Source organism: Lathyrus oleraceus, chromosome 7 (genome assembly GCF_024323335.1).
Source record: "Lathyrus oleraceus cultivar Zhongwan6 chromosome 7, CAAS_Psat_ZW6_1.0, whole genome shotgun sequence".
NCBI classification, from domain to species: domain Eukaryota; kingdom Viridiplantae; phylum Streptophyta; class Magnoliopsida; order Fabales; family Fabaceae; genus Lathyrus; species Lathyrus oleraceus.
The window spans coordinates 11,783,852-11,797,767 of NC_066585.1; the positions used below are offsets into that span (position 1 = coordinate 11,783,852).

At 28.1% G+C, this 13,916-nt stretch overlaps 1 long non-coding RNA gene across 1 annotated transcript; it reads right to left on the reverse strand.

Moving 5' to 3' along the window:
• Positions 1-3,041: 3,041 nt before the first annotated feature.
• Positions 3,042-3,954, reverse strand: LOC127101361 (uncharacterized). The gene is made up of 3 exons (XR_007794622.1): positions 3,664-3,954; positions 3,183-3,254; positions 3,042-3,058 (listed from the first exon to the last, which is right to left on the reverse strand). It is a non-coding gene; the product is annotated as an uncharacterized LOC127101361 (long non-coding RNA).
• Positions 3,955-13,916: the final 9,962 nt, after the last annotated feature.

The following is a 13,916-nucleotide window of genomic DNA, read 5'->3' on the forward strand; positions in this document are numbered from 1 at the left end:
AGACTACTATTTAGCTTCTTTTTATAAATGTAAATCTCAAATTTATATTCTTAACTCCTCAGTGTGAGACTACTATTTAGCTTCTTTTTATTTTGGTGTCATCAGTAGATTAATCAATTGTATAATTCTTAATAGATGTAGATCAATTATCATACACGTAATATATTGTATTTAGTGCAATTACCAGACACAAGATTTTACCAAACACATGATATCATGAGGTTAAAGTATATAAAAATTAATATCAAACTACTTTTGAGTCGTACAACACTTTGTCTTCGCCTAGTGATCGTGATATAAGTTAGTACAAAATATAATATATCTCACACACACTATTTATATCCATTATTCAATAATGTTTTTTCTTAATTTTTAGACGTGGGATTATAACTCAACAACTTATTATTGGTATTCAATAATACAATAATACTTTGTAGACATCTACCACACAAAGAAAAATTGCCAAGCATATGATGTTATGCGATTGGACCATTGAGCAATGAGAATATCATACGTTGCTATATCTAATATCATATAAGTTTAAAATTATTTATAATAGTAGTGCACTTAATCTTATCCAAACATCTGAGACTTCATTTAATACAAATTTTTACTTATTTTCTAATGCAAAATTTATATATGAAATTCTCTAATTTATATTACTAAATCTTTAATGAGTGACTAAACATTAGTTTCTTAATTATCAATAGATTACTTAATAGTATAAATAAGTTTGTTATGAGTAATGAGAATATTTTATGAGGTTGTATAGTGAATATATAAATTTTGATAATTTTTAACTATTTAGAATGGTATATAAAGACAGTTAAATTTTAAGCTACTTTAAATGGTACAACACATATACTTAACAACGAGTTTGAGATATAAGGTAGTATTATTTTTATTGCAAAATTTATATATGTATATCCCACATTTATATTCTTAACTCCTCAGCGTGAGATTACTATTTAGATTCTTTTTATTTTGGTGTCATCGATAGATTATTCAATTGTATAATTCCTAAAAGATGTAGAGCAATTAACATACACATGATATATTATGTTTAATGCAATTACCAAGCACAAGATATTACCAAACACATGATATCATGAGGTTAAAGTATATAAAAATTAATATTAAACTACTTTTCAGTAGTACAACACTTAGTCTTAGCCAACCGATCATGGCATAAGACAGCACAAAATATAATTATCTCAGACACTATATTTATATCCATTATTCAATCATGTATTTTATTAATTTCTTTATGTGAGATTATAATTCAACATCCCATTATTCGTATTCAATATACAATAATACTTTGTAGACATCTACCATACAAAGAAAAATGTTTGAGAATATTACACAAGGCTAGATTATCAATATTTAATTTCATATAAATTAAAAATTATTTATAATGATACTGTACTTAATTTTACCCAAATAGTTGAGACTTAATGTAGTAGACATTTTTACTTAGTTTTCAATGCAAATTTTATATAAGAAATTCTCTAATTTATATTACTAAATATTTGATGTGTGACAAAACATTAGTTTCTTTTTAGTGTTATCAGTAGATTATTATAGTAGAAATAAATTACTATAATCAAAATACAAATAAAATAATTAGCATATATATAATATTATACATTTAGAGAATTTATCAAAAACATAATATTATTTGGTTAGAGTATACAAAATGTAATTATAAACTAAATTGGAGTGGTACTACACTTAGTCTTAGCCAATTGGTTGAGACTTAAGGAAATACAAGATTTAAATTTTCTCACGACCTCTATTTATATATGTCACCACTCACTTATTTTCTTGACATCTATCATATAAAGAAAAATTGTAAAACATATGGTATCAAGTTATTTGAGAATTGAGTAATGAGAATATTTTATGAGGCTGGATAATAAATATATATATTTAGTTAAGTTTTAAACTATTTAAAGTGATATATAAAGACAGATAAATCATACTCTACTTTAAATAGTACAACACATAATCTTAACAACGAGTTTGAGATATAAGGTAGTATTATTTTTATTGCAGAATTTATAAACGTAAATCCCAAATTTATATTCTTAACTCCTCAGTGTCAGATTACTATTTAGCTTCTTTTTATAAACGTAAATCTCAAATTTATATTCGAAACTCCTCAGTGTGAGACTACTATTTAGCTTCTATTTATTTTGGTGTCATCGGTAGATTATTCAATTGTATAATTCTTAATAGATGTAGATCAATTATCATACACGTAATATATTGTGTTTAGTGTAATTACCAGACACACACTACGCCAAATAAGGGAAAAGAGGACGCTTTTTTTGTCCTATAACAGCGCTTTAAAGCGCCCTCTAATCTGGCGCTGGCATAGGTAAAGACAGCGTTTTTTTTCTGGTGAAAGCGCTCTCTAAAGTGGCTCTTTAAGCCCTTTAAGGGCCACTTTAGAGGGCGCTTTTTAAAGAAAGCGCCCTCTAAAGTGGAAACTTTGAAGGGTTTAGAGGGCGCTTTTACTGGAAAGCGCCCTCTAAAGTGGAAACTTTTAAGGGTTTAGAGGGCGCTTTTACTGGAAAGGGCCCTCTAAAGTGGAAATTTAAAGGGTTTAGAGGGCGCTTATTTTGGAAAGCGCCCTCTAAAGTGGGTGGTTATTTAAATTTTTTTTTTAAAAAGCGCTATATTTTTTTATTTATTTTAGACAACCTGTATATTGAAGCAGTACACCTAAAACTGTATAATTTGAAGCCCTTTTTCACACATTGCATTCAACAAGCCTTATATACAACAATCCATACATATACAACAATCCACTGATATATAATCGTTTAACTTCTAAAGATTCTAAATATACAACCAATTCATAACTTAAAAAGAAATAAAACTAAGTAGCAAAAGTATCTCTGAGATGTATGTTTTTTTTGCTAGCCGCAGTCTTCTTAGGGTCCGCTTCCTGAATCAAAGTTCATTTCTAGCAGTCATTCCTCGCATGCCGGTTTGAATACAAACAGCTTTGGAATAGGTAGTTTTATAAGCACATGTCTTCAAAGATACACTACATTTTGTTTTCGGATCAATCAAAGATATATTACTAGATAGGAAGATAAAATAGGAGAAAGTATCTTTCAAAAGGAAACAAAGTTAAAGAAAAAGCAACATTTAATACCATCAAGACTAACCTGTTTATGTTAATGTACTGTGCCAAATTCTTTGAAAGTATAACAAGTGAACCAGATGCATGTCGGAAATACCTAAAAACAAAATAAATCAATAGAGATGAGATACACATTGTAAAAATAAAGCAGTTCAATATGGAGATCCATACTAAAAAAGAAAAAAAAATCATGTGCAATATTTATACATAAAGAGACTTCAGTCAAAAGTATCCAACATGCATTTTCCATCAGGAGTTATAACTTATAATATCATAGAGATGAGTATGCTGAAGTTAAAAATTATTTGTTGCCTCTAATATATGTTAGTACTTGGCACTGATGTGATATATTGTGAAGACTGAAGATCATTAATTTACCCATTCAATAAGATTTGGTTTCAACAAATAATATATTAAGCCATAATCACATTGAAGATCATTCCTGAATAAACAAAAAAAATAATAATCACCAAATATTTTCTCATCTAAATGGTATTATTACTTACGATTTTTCATCCCCAAATTTCCACCAATCAGGTTCATACCAAGGCTTTCCCCTGGAAAAAAAAGGATAAAATACAGAGCATATAAGTTGAATACAAAATCACAATTGAAAAGGTCAAATTTGTAAAAAAATTATGAAACAAAATGATATTGTAGTTATGAAGGAGAAAATAACATGCGATAAAGAAATATAATTGTACTAAGAAAAGATTAAGTACATATCAATTCAAAATAGAAACTTTCATTACTCATTAGAAATTAAGATACTGGTTGGGAATATCTAAACACCAGGGAATGCAAATTTTATTGGCAAAAATGAGACATGCCTAAAGACTTGCAAAGGGATGAAAATTAAGATAATCAGTTACATCTACAAATGTGGTAACTTCAAAGTATTTACTAAAAAATAAAAACCTACAGTAATAACTCGACAAAAATGGATAACAGATAATAATGAATAAAATTCAACACATGTTCAATTTTTAAAAATGAACAATTTTAGACATCTTAAAACAAAATCTTCTGGGACCATCTACACATAAAAACTGGCAACTATTTCCTCAGATCTATCATCATAAATAAATAATCAGAATTAATTCAGATAGAGGAAAGTACTCTTCTGTTATCACGTCTCCTGACTTCATGCATCCAATATATGCGCCATCCTGGCCACGACGATGTTCAAGAAGTTTAATTAAACCCTCTGTTAGGCCAGTGAGTGGGTAGGGTAGCTCAACTGGTAAGTGCTAGTTTTATAAAACATAGTTATTGCTCAAAGTATATATATTTGCATGCGCTAACGCCACTTTACATTATGTAAAATGACATAAACAAACCATTAACTATAATACAAATATTTGAACTATTGTCATTTAATACATACCAGGCCTCGTCCAGAAGAGCAATAACGCCGCCAGGTTTCTGAAGTTATAAACAAGAATGAGATGACAAACTGATAGAACTTTTCTAAAATGACAAAAATGCAAGGGTGAGTTGCACCTTCTCAATAAGATCGAGAACATCTTGATTATCAACGAACTCTATATAACTCCAATCAATTTCTTCCTTTGTATATTCCTCTTGCTCCATTTTGAAGACATGCTGCATAATGAAATAATGAAGTATTATTTGAGTCTATAGAAATTGTTTACCAGGAGATAGTAGAAAAATCAAACCTAGTTACTGTTAGAACAATAACTGTGGTTCAAAAGTAAATAGATACGAAAAATGTAAATAGAGAACACAAAAAATTCGATCACAGAGATTGGCCAAATGTGCATACGTCTATAAACTTCATATAAAATTAGGCAAGAGGGTGGTTAAGATTAAGAACCTGTTTGTCTTGAAACTCTCGAATCCGTATATATCTAGAACTCCAATTAAGTTCTTCGAAGTCAGAAGAGAAACCAAAAATGAACAATAGCGAACGTCAGAAGAGAACCCAAGTAATATGAAGATTAGAAAAATATCTATGGTGTCAAAATCGAACAGCTAACAACGAATTAATAGAAGGAGGAAACGTCCTAGATCTAACAGAGGTGGAAGGAGAACGCCTTAGAAGTAGCGAAAATCGTAGCAGTGAGAACCCTAACGTGAAAAAGAACGAAAATAACATAGAGTGAAATAACAAAATGCGCAGTATGTTATAATTTTAATGTTTACTAAAGGGGACCTTAGAGGGCGCTTGTGGAAAAAAAGCGCCCTCTAAAGGGGGCCTAAGAGGGCGCTTATGAAAGCGCTCTCTAAGGCTTTCCAAAAGCGCTTTATAAACTGGAAATGCACATGGACTTATAGAGAGCTTTTTTAAAAGCGCCCTCTAAGGGTAACCTTAGAGGGCGCTTTCTAAAAAGCGCCCTGTATTGTTGTCCCTCTATCTCCTCCTTATTTTTTCACTTCATCTTAGAGGGCGCTTTATTACAAAAGAGCCCTCTAAAGTGCGCTGTCTATTCCAGTTGTTCGCTCCTTATTTTTTCGCTTCACTTTAGAGTGCGCTTTTGTAATAAAGCGCCCTCTAAGGTGCGCTGTCTATTCCAGTTTTTGGCGTAGTGACAAGATATTACCAAACACATGATATCACGAGGTTAAAGTATATATAAATTAATATTAAATTACTTTTCAGTAGTACAACACTTAGTCTTGGCCAACTGATCATGGCTTAAGATATGAAAAAATATAATTATCTCACACACTATATTTATATCCATTATTCAATCATGTATTTTCTTAATTTCTTTATGTGAGATTATAATTCAACATCATATTATTCGTATTCAATATAAAATAATACTTTGTAGACATCTACAATACAAAGAAAAATCGTCAAGCATATGATATTATATGATTGGAGCATTGAGCAGCAATGAGAATATCACACAACGCTAGATTATATATATTTAATTTCATATAAATTAAAAATTATTTCTAATGATACTGTACTTAATTTTAACCATACACTTGAGATTTATGTTTTAGACATTTTTATTTTATTTTCAATGCAAATTTTATATAAGAAATTCTCTAATTTATATTACTAAATATTTGATGTGTGGCAAAACATTAGTTTCTTTTTTGTGTTATCAGTAGATTATTATAGTTGAAATAAATTTCTATAATAAAAATAAAAATAAAATAATTAACATATATATAATATTATACATTTAGAGAAATTATCAAACACATAATATTATGTGGTTAGAGTATATAAAATATAATTATAAACTAAGTTGGAGTGGTACTACACTTAGTCTTAGTCAAATGGTCGAGACTTAAGGTAGTACAAAATTTAAATTTGCTCACACACTCTATTTATATATGTCACCACTCACTTATTTTCTTAATTCCTCGATGCGGTATTATAACTCAACATCTTATTTTTGCTATTAACTAATATAGTTTTACTTTGTTGACATCTACCACATAAAGAAAAATTATCAAACATACGATATTAAGTGATTTGAGCATCGAGTAATGAGAATATTCTATGATGCTGGATAATAACTATATATATTTAGATAAGTTTTAAACTATTTAAAAGGGTATATAAAGACAGATAAATTTTATTCAACTTTAAATGGTACAACACATAGCCTTAATAACGAGTTTGAGATGTAAGGTAGTATTATTTTTATTACAGAATTTATAAATGTAAATCCCAGAGTTATATTCTTAACTCCTCAGTGTGAGAGTACTATTTATCTTCTTTTTATTTTGGTGTCATCGGTAGATTATTCAATTATATAATTCTTAATAGATGTAGAGCAATTATTATACACGTAATATATCGTGTTTAGTGCAATTTCCAAACACAAGATATTACCAAACACATGATATCATGAGGTTAAAGTATATATAAAAATTAAAATTAAACTACTTTTGAGTCGTACAACACTTAGTCTTAGCCTCGCGATCATGATATAAGTTAGTACAGAATATAATTTATCTCACACACTATTTATATCCTTTATTCAATCATGTTTTTTCTTAATTTTTTGACGTGGGATTACAATTCAACATCTTATTATGGGTATTCAATTATACAATAATACTTCGTCGACAACTACCACACAAAGAAAAATTGCCAAGCATATGATGTTATGTGATTGGATCATTGATCAATGAGAATATCTTACGTGGCTATAGCTAGAATCATATAAGTTTAAAATTATTTATAATAATAGTGCACTTAATTTTAACCAAACGCCTGAGACTTATTTTAGTACAAATTTTTACTTATATTACTAAATCTTTGATGTGTGCCTAAACATTAGTTTCTTTTTATCAATAGATTATTTAATAGTAGATATAGGTTTGTTATGAGTAATGAGAATATTTTATGAGGCTGTATAATAAATATATAAATTTAGATAAGTTATAAACTATCTAAAATGGTATATAAAGACAGTTAAATTTTAATCTACTTTAAATGGTACAACACATAGCCTTAATAACGAGTTTGAGATGTAAGGTAGTATTATTTTTATTGCAGAATTTATAAATGTAAATCCCAGATTTATATTTTTAATTCCTCAGTGTGAGACTACTATTTAGCTTCTTTTTATTTTGGTGTCATCGGTAGATTATTAAATTGTATAATTCTTAATAGATGTAGAGCAATTATCATACACGTAATATATTGTGTTTAGTGTAATTACCAAACACAAGATATTACCAAACACATGATATCATGAGGTTAAAGTATATATAAATTAATATTAAATTACTTTTCAGTAGCACAACACTTAGTCTTTGCCAACTGATCATGGCTTAAGATATGAAAAAATATAATTATCTCATACACTATATTTATATCCATTATTCAGTCATGTATTTTCTTAATTTCTTTATGTGAGAATATAATTCAACATCTTATTATTCGTTTTCAATATAAAATAATACTTTGTAGACATCTATCATACAAAGAAAAATCGTCAAGCATATGATATTATATGATTGGAGCATTGAGCAGCAATGAGAATATCACACAAGGCTAGATTATATATATTTAATTTCATATAAATTAAAAATCATTTATAATGATACTGTACTTAATTTTAACCAAACACTTGAGACTTATGTATTAGACATTTTTATTTTATTTTCAATGCAAATTTTATATAAGAAATTCTCTAATTTATATTACTAAATATTTGATGTGTGGCAAAACATTAGTTTCTTTTTTGTGTTATCGGTAGATTATTATAGTTGAAATAAATTTCTATAATCAAAATACAAATAAAATAATTAGCATATATATATATAATATTATACATTTAGAGAAATTATCAAACACATAATATTATGTGGTTAGAGTATATAAAATATAATTATAAACTAAGGTTGAGTGGTACTACACTTAGTCTTAGTCAAATGGTCGAGACTTAAGGTAGTACAAAATTTAAATTTGCTCACACACTCTATTTATATATGTCATCGCTCACTTATTTTATTAATTCCTCGATGCGGTATTATAACTCAACATCTTATTTTTGCCATTAACTAATATAGTTTTACTTTGTTGACATCTACCACATAAAGAAAAATTATCAAACATACGATATTAAGTGATTTGAGCATTGAGTAATGAGAATATTCTATGAGGCTGGATAATAACTATATATATTTAGATAAGTTTTAAACTATTTAAAAGGGTATATAAAGACAGATAAATTTTAATCTACTTTAAATGGTACAACACATAACCTTAATAACGAGTTTGAGATGTAAGGTAGTATTATTTTTATTACAGAATTTATAAATGTAAATCCCAGAGTTATATTCTTAACTCCTTAGTGTGAGAGTACTATTTATCTTCTTTTTATTTTGGTGTCATCGGTAGATTATTCAATTATATAATTCTTAATAGATGTAGAGCAATTATCATACACGTAATATATTGTGTTTAGTGCAATTTCCAAACACAAGATATTACCAAACACATGATATCATGAGGTTAAAGTATATATAAAAATTAATATTAAACTACTTTTCAGTAGTACAAACACTTAGTCTTAGCCAACTGATCATGGCATAAGACAGCATAAAATATAAATATCTCACGCACTGTATTTATATCCATTATTCAATCATGTATTTTCTTAATTTCTTTATGTGAGATTATAATTCAACATCCTAATATTCGTATTCAATATACAATAATACTTTGTAGACATCTACCGTACAAAGAAAAATGTTCAGCAATGAGAATATCACACATGGTTAGATTATCAATATTTAATTTCATATAAATTAAAATTTATTTATAATGATACTGTACTTAATTTTACCCAAATAATTGAGACTTAATGTAGTAGACATTTTTATTTAGTTTTCAATGCAAATTTTATATAAGAAATTCTCTAATTTATATTACTAAATATTTGATGTGTGACAAAACATTAGTTTCTTTTTTAGTGTTATCAGTAGATTATTATAGTAGAAATAAATTACTATAATCAAAATACAAATAAAATAATTAGCATATATATAATATTATACATTTAGCGAAATTATCAAAAAAATAATATTATTTGGTTAGAGTACACAAAATGTAACTATAAACTAAATTGGAGTGGTACTACACTTAGTCTTAGCCAACTGGTCGAGAATCGACCAGCTCTGATACCAATTGTAACAAACCATATAATATATATCTAGTATAATATGATACAAGTGTTAATAATTGGTACTGATCCAACATAAGTGCCTAATGGCATCAATATATATACATGTCCAAACTAAAAACATCAATGGAACATGTTATACAATAATGCCTAAATAATAAAAATATAAGAACTATGTGCAATATCTTCATTGCACACAACTCCATAGCGGAAGATCATGATAAACAACATCCATTGAAACATCCATAACAGCTTCTCTTAGATTCAACCTGCAAGGATTACCTGAAAAATAACAACAATAATGGGATGAGATAATAATCTCAGTGAGTTCTCCTATCCTATGGGTCTACTCGGCTCTACAGGATTTTCTAATCAATATTCAACTCATATCCAACTCAAGTCAAAAAGGGAACAAAGACTTGAGCGATAGGGAAACTATCTCGCAATTGTATGGCAACATGCATCTGAGTTCTCATAACTCAACCACAATCATTATTCAGATCACGACGCATCAATTCCCGAACGGACTTATGTCTAAGCCAGGCCATAACAGAAAACACACATTCTGAATACATGATCGGTTCCACAATCATCGGTTCCACGAACCATAACAAAATCCATCAATCACAGGTGACTTCATTCACCATAATACACAAATAATAACATGGCATGTTCCATACAATGCGTCTCATTCTGAATCATGGCAACAATTTGTCCATGACCTCCACATAAGCGTCGTACGAATGAATACCGTATTCTCATACATATATTACACATGTTCCATAACCTAGATTATCTTTCTAAGTTATTAATCATGTTATACTCCTAGGTTTCCTCACTCACCTTTGTAAGGTTTTTAATCATGTTATTTCACAATCAAACATATCAACCATGTTTAAAATCCATCATAATATAGTTCATAGAATTTGTAACACACATAATATACTATAACATGGTATCATAATAATAGCCTTTTTCGTTATCTTACTAACGCATCCGTCCGCATCCAAAACGGAGTTATAACACTCAATTAATTCATTAATCTGTCTTAATCAAGATTTAGATTAACATTCATTCATTGCATGACTATTCAACAACAAGATCCTTAGCCTAGTGGTAAGGCTTGTACCATATCAAGGAGGTCCTGGGTTGGACCCCCATTGGTGACATATTTTAATCGATTGTGCCCAAGAACCAATCGATTGGTTCTTCAAACTTCTTCAAAAATTCATCTTTTAACCACTCCTTTTTCCAATTTCAACCCTCCAAATCCGTACTAAAACATATATTGTTATGAAATCATGTGATTAACCTCCATAACTTCAACAACAAAACACATAAGCATCAAACACTTAAGGATCACAACTTCAACAACAACAACATGATATCAACACGTAGCATGGATGAGGAGTATGAACACAACAAGTTCATCACAAATTAACACAAATCCTAACACCCCAAATATAGGTTATTTTCCCCCAAATGCTAAATCTATCTAAGAACTACCCTTGTAGAAGAAGAAGATGAAGTTTGGTGAAGGTGAGAATGAAGATGACATGATGATGGTGGTGAAGATGATGATTCCCCATGGTTTTTTCTTCTTTTCCTCCAAGCTCTTCTTTCCTCTTTCTCTCTTCTTCTTTCTTTTCTTTTTCCTTTCTGATATCTCTCACTCTCTCTTGCCTACTTCTTCTTATCCTTTTCTTCTTCTTTCAACCCCCACCATATAAAAAAAATATATAATATATATAATATCAAGTAGTAATATAAAATATCCCAATTGATATTTTATCTTCCAGCACCAATTGACCAGTTATTAATATTATCAGAAATGTCCTCTCTTGTATTTATTAATATTGGTCTGTCTCTTTTATTAATAATTAATCTCTTCAGAGTTTCAATGGTTACTCTATTGGTCTCATTTTACAACATTTAGAGCACATAGGAGCTCTAACTGACAAAAGATAGCGTACACAGGAACTCAATTGGTCTCAACTGACAACTAATTGAGCATTTAAGGTAATATGGGATATTATATCTACCATACAAAGAAAAATGTTCAGCAATGAGAATATCACACAAGGCTAGATTATCAATAATTAATTTCATATAAATTAAAACTTATTTATAATGATATTGTACTTAATTTTACCCAAACAGTTGAGACTTAATTAGTAGACATTTTTATTTAGTTTTCAATTCAAATTTTATATATAAGAAATTCTCTAATTTATATTACTAAATATTTGATGTGTGACAAAACATTAGTTTCTTTTTTGTGTTATCAGTAGATTATTAGAGTAGAAATAAATACTATAATCAAAATACAAATAAAATAATTAGCATATATATAATATTATATATTTAGAGAAATGATCAAAAACATAATATTATGGGGTTAGTATATAAAATGTAATTATAAACTAAATTGGAGTGGTACTACACTTAGTCATAGTCAATTGGTCGAGACCTAAGGAAGTACAAAATTTAAATTTGCTCACACACTCTATTTATATATGTCACCACTCACTTATTTTCTTAATTCCTCGATGTGGTATTATACTTCAACATCTTATTTTTTCTATTAACTAATATAGTGTTACTTTCTTGACATCTACCATATAAAGAAAAATTGTAAAACATATGATATTAAGTGATTTGAGAATTGAGTAATGAGAATATTTTATGAGGCTGGATAATAAATATATAAATTTAGATATGTTTTAAAGTATTTAAAGTGGTATATAAAGACAGATAAATCATAATCTACTTTGAATGGTACAACACATAGCCTTAACAACGAGTTTGAGATATAAGGTAGTATTATTTTTATTGCAGAATTTATAAACGTAAATCCCAAATTTATATTCTTAACTCCTCAGTGTGAGACTACTATTTAGCTTCTTTTTATAAACGTAAATCTCAAATTTATATTCTTAACTCCTCAGTGTGAGACTACTATTTAGCTTCTTTTTATTTTGTTGTCATCGGTAGATTATTCAATTGTATAATTCTTAATAGATGTAGATCAATTATCATACATGTAATATATTGTGTTTAGTGCAATTACTAGACACAAGATCTTACCAAACACATGATATCATGAGGTTAAAGTATATAAAAATTAATATTAAACTACTTTTAAGTCGTACAACACTTTGTCTTAGCCTAGTGATCGTGATATAAGTTAGTACAAAATATAATTCATCTCACACACACTATTGATATCCATTATTCAATCATGTTTTTTCTTAATTTTTTGACGTGGGATTATATTTCAACATCTTATTATTGGTATTCAATAATACAATAATACTTGTAGACATCTACCACACAAAGAAAAATTGCCAAGCATATGATGTTATGTGATTGGATCATTGAGCAATGAGAATATCATACGTTGCTATATGTAATATCATATAAGTTTAAAATTATTTATAATAATAATGCACTTGATCTTAACCAAACGCCCGAGACTTAACTTAATACAAATTTTTACTTATTTTCTAATGCAAAATTTATATATGAAATTCTCTAATTTATATTACTAAATCTTTAATGAGTGACTAAACATTAGTTTCTTAATTATCAATAGATTACTTAATAGTATAAATAAGTTTGTTATGAGTAATGAGAATATTTTATGAGGTTGTATAGTGAATATATAAATTTAGATAATTTTTAACTATTTAGAATGGTATATAAAGACAGTTAAATTTTAAGCTACTTTAAATGGTACAACACATATACTTAACAACGAGTTTGAGATATAAGGTAGTATTATTTTTATTGCAAAATTTATATATGTATATCCCACATTTATATTCTTAACTCCTCAGCGTGAGACTACTATTTAGATTCTTTTTATTTTGGTGTCATCGATAGATTATTCAATTGTATAATTCCTAAAAGATGTAGAGCAATTAACATACACATGATATATTGTGTTTAATGCAATTACCAAGCACAGGATATTACCAAACACATGATATCATGAGGTTAAAGGATATAAAAATTAATATTAAACTACTTTTCAGTAGTACAACACTTAGTCTTAGCCAACCGATCATGGCATAAGACAGCACAAAATATAATTATCTCACACACTATATTTATACCCATTATTCAATCATGTA